The sequence below is a fragment of the Salmo salar genome, chromosome 28 (genome assembly GCF_965601325.2).
Source record: "Salmo salar chromosome 28, fSalSal1, whole genome shotgun sequence".
In the NCBI taxonomy this organism is placed as follows: Eukaryota; Metazoa; Chordata; class Actinopteri; order Salmoniformes; family Salmonidae; genus Salmo; species Salmo salar.
In genome coordinates, this window is record NC_138318.1 from 17608853 (window position 1) to 17613541 (window position 4689).

The following is a 4689-nucleotide window of genomic DNA, read 5'->3' on the forward strand; positions in this document are numbered from 1 at the left end:
CCTGCGGATTGAGACGAGAATAAGAGAAGCAGTGCAGTGCTCTCAGCCCCTGTCAAACCCTTGGGGTCGTTGACCTCGAACACAACTCCAAAGGCATCTCAGAGTACTTGACCTTGAGGAGCGGGAAGCATTCTCTTCCAAAGTGAATCCAAGTTCACGGAATCTCTATCTGACGGAAGGCTCTGAAATAGTACCACTCTATTACTTGCATGAGAATGACTCAAGCGTATAAGAAGCAATGTTTTCTATGCAAAAATATCTGCCATAACCAAACACAGAAAACACATTTAAATCGAGGAGTGCAGATTATTGTGCTTTTTGGGGTAATACACTCCAATCACTAATGTTTCATTTTGGAAGCTTTATAACATTATATAAACTATAACAGGTATAGAGCATTAAAACAGGATCAGAATGAATACATGAGTTTGCTTCCAAAAACGTCCCTGGTCACACATACCAAATATAGAGTTATACAAATATCTATTCTGTTTGATCATGTGCAACAGATAATCTAACATTAACCCTGCAACAGAATCAGTTTCTGCATTCAACCTCCAAAACCTTGAAACAGTACAGTCATGTGTTTCAATAAGTCCATAAAAGTCATAGACAGACAGACTTACAGTCATCTTTAGATGGATAGCGAGGAACGGCAGGCTTGTTCTGGTTCCTGAAAGAGTATCTGCCTTTCTTGTTCTGCAGAAATTTCTTCATCTTGTATCAGACTTGATCAAACTGCAGGTGGCCTGCCTGTGAGCTAGTATCCAACCTGGCTTTCTAACTGTATCACAAGAGTAAAAAAAAAAAATCGGACCACAACAACAACCCCCATTTAAACAAGAGGGGTTGCCAATTAAAAATGACTTATATTCAGAGTCTTCCACAGAGTTATCCACATTGCCACCTCAACACGAGAAAAGGGTGACAGTGCATGAAACACCGGTGAAGACTTGACACAGAGTTGCTCCAGCATCTCCTCTCAGAATGTGCCCTTGCAGTCCTCCAGCCCGTTTACACAGTGTTAATCATAAAACTGGGACACCCTCGCTCCACTCTGCTCCTTAATAAAACCTCTCTCCAAAAAGGGTATTGTGAGGCCCCATTTTCTTCTATAAATACTCCTCTGTCTCTTTTCCTGCTCTCTCTCACGGCTAGGTACCTCTCCAAGGGATGGAGACTGGCCCAGAATCACTGTGTGTGTGTCGATCGGCGAGGGGTCGATGAGCACACTAATTGGAGCGTCTGCCTGGGCGCGTTAATATGTGTGGTGTGTATTGTAGTGTATGTGTGCTGGTGTATAAGTGTGTGCCACAATGCTCAGTCCCATTGAGAAGGAGCAGGGGCAATTTAAGACTTTGCTCTGGATTAGTGGGATTACAGGCTGAGTCTTAAACTCCCCCTCCACCCCCCATCAGGACAGGGACACATGCCCCCCTTCACTAGGGTTAGGGTTGTGGAGATATCCACACGGACTCAGTCACAGTGGTGTGTATGTATGCCTCTGATCTGGGTTACTTTAAAACATTGCTGCAGCAACCTGTCCCTGAGGCAATTTACAGTAAGATAGAGTATTGGGAAACATAGGGGCTATCAGTAGGCTAGTTAGTTAGTCACATGGCCCTCAGTCAATACTAATTGAGCACTGCCAGTGAGTTGTGGAATATATGTCAGTGCATGTGCAGTACATGAATTCAAAACGAAAAAGGTTCATCACACACACAATACGGATAATTGAATTACTGATCAGAGGAGGGTGTAACAATAAACCTACACAAAATAGCAGGGGGTTAATGAGAGGGGTTCATTGTAGAGAGAGACTTTTATTGGAGATGAGGGACTTTATGGAGCATGGCACAGGGTTACTGTGAGAGTAGTTTTCCATTTTACTTCTAAATGAAATCAGTAATAACATTGTAATAGCACAGTAATAACAAATGGATGTAGTAACAGTAATAACACATGGCCTATAATTGGCCTAAATACTGTACACTAGTATGTATACTAAGACAGCTACATAAATGACTTGTTTTCCAACAGAAAGGTGGAAACAGCAGAGGTGGAAACAGTACCCATGTCATATTTAAGTTAAAGAAACAGCACAGCCCTGGTTATACATACAGGGCCAGGTGAATTATTCTCCAGCCATGCTTGTATCTCCAAACACACACTGTTCCCCTCAAACTCTCATCTTACACCTCGCTCAAGATGGTCACTTCACTTGTATAGAGGAATAAGGGAGAGCAAGTGAGAGAAAGTGACATTATACAGGTCATTGAGCCTGAGGTAAGAAGACCCACCCTGGTCGGTAGGTACCAGCCTATTTGTGCATTCGTTGTTTAAAGCAGAGACCGACTAGAACAAAATGACAGCAATATTCATTCCCACAGCCAAACAATCAAGTCATTTAGATACTGAAACAAATGAATACAACTGCGAGAGTTGATAGCTGCTGAAACCATCATCATGTAACAACAGCCTAAATTGAAGCAGCTGGTGACTCAGTGTGGAAGTGAAGATAATGTGGCGATTCCCAACAGTATACAAACTGTGGAGTCTACAACCAACATTATTATTTTAGAAAGAGTAGAATAAGATGCAGTCTTACCTTTCAAGTCCCTGAGAAGATGAAGGAATACACTACAGAGTAAGTGCCTCTAAGTAACACTCCTCTCACTAACTGTAATGTGTAACATGAGAGCAGGGCCTGTTTGAAAATGCAGGCAAAGCACAGCAACCAGATCCAACAGCTTGTGTCATCATTATGTATTTTGTGTTGTGTGCAACTGAGGAGCAGGTGCACAATATTGAAATGGGGTAAAATGGTGACCATTTCTACTTATTCATGAATTTTCAATGTGTAGTCAATTTGCAAAAAGCTTGAGTTAATGTAAAGTCAAACAAGTCTAAAGCAATTTAGTCTAACTGAATGGAATTTAGAAACTTGACTGTAAATTACTAACAACAAACCTTGCCATGCATAACATAAAATATCAATAATTAATTACTTATAATGTATCCATTTGTTTACAATGTGTCGAGTAACAAGCCGAGATAAGCCGAGAAGCAACACTACCGTTTTTTGACGTCACACCAGCAACAGCTGTGCTAATCGTCCCGGAGGTTACAGAGCAATGGTAGATGTTCTGAGAAACAAGGGACTTTTTGGTAGTTTGAGTCCTGTGGGTTTTGAATATGGAGGTCGAGAACGGGAGGTTGATAGGCGTCAAGTACAAAAATGGAAAACAGTATTTCAGTAGCTTTGAAGAAAGCGGAAAAGTTGAAGAAACAAAGGGGGAAAAACCTGGAACAAGAGAGGATGTTGAGAGAGAAGTACAAAAAAGTAAAAATGTAATTTAGTAGCTCAGAACTTGAGACAGATGAGAGTGACATCGAGTTTGAAGGAGGAGCGGATTCGGAGCTGCAAGGTTTCGAGTTTGATATGCCTGTGAAGAGTAGGAAGAAAGGAAAGGATGACAGAGATGATTCTTTCCCAGTGGGAGTGAGATTTTTGTAGAGAATGGATCCTTGCCTTCTGACTGATCCATATCGGGTGTCAGGTTGGGTGAAGAAGAGTTTGGGGACTGTTGAGTCAGTGAAAGTAACTTGAAGTGGACTCATGATGATTTTTTCAGTTTCTTCCGTCCAGAGGGAGCAGGCGCTCCGCACCACATGCCTAGGGACAAGAACTGTGACTTGCTTTGATCTCTGGAGCAGGGCACTGTTGAAAGGAGTGATAACTGGGGTGGTGTTAAGGGTTGAGGAGGATCAACTAAATGGAAGATTCCCGGTGTCTGTAACGCCCGCCATTTGGTGTCATGCAGACCCGGTGGAGAGCGTGGTGAAACAGAGAAGACACTGTCTGTCCTGTTAAGTTTTGATGCTGAGTCTTTACCCGACAAAGTCAAGTTAGGATGTGTCAGTTATCCCATTAGAGCTTTTGTCCTGAACCCATTATGGTGTTTTAGGTGCCAAGCTTATGGTCATGTTGCAGCAGTGTGTAGGAGGGAGATTCCTAGATGTGAGAAGTGTGCAGGAGGGCCTGAGACAAAGGAATGTGTAGTATCGGTGGAAAAGTTTGTGTGTGTTAACTGTAGGGGACCTATAGTGTTGGAGATTAGAAGTGTCTGGTGAGAGAAAGACAGGTTGGGGCTCCCAGGATCAGCTCAGTGCCATATGCTGAGGCAGTAAAGAGTGTAGTAGAGGAAGATGGGTCCAGGGCGAGGGATCCTAAGAGGCTCCCTGTGAGTAGGCCGAGGCTAATAGAGAGTGATAGGAATAACATGTGCTTCAGAAAGGTTGGTTTATTAAGGTTGGTTTCCTCCCAGGCAGCCGGGCTGGTGTAGGATCAGATAGGGCCAAGTAGTGGAATAGTGGTGAGGTTTTAATAGGTGTAGGGTTAGTTGATAGGGCAATTATTCTTCCCTTTTCACCGGCCTAACACTACAGTACAATAGGTGGCGGTATATGCACCTCTCGGATGCGATCTGCCAATTCAAATTTAAAGTAGTAGAAGAACAGCTGCGCTATAAAAAAAAATGTTAGAAACGTTAGCTACATGCTATGGAAGTTTTCCATTTTGTATCGCAAAGTATAATGGATTTATACTATAGTCCAGTTGGGAGCGGTAATGCGACATATTGGATGCCAACCGCTGTTAAACTCCACCGATGAAGAAGAAGAATGCTA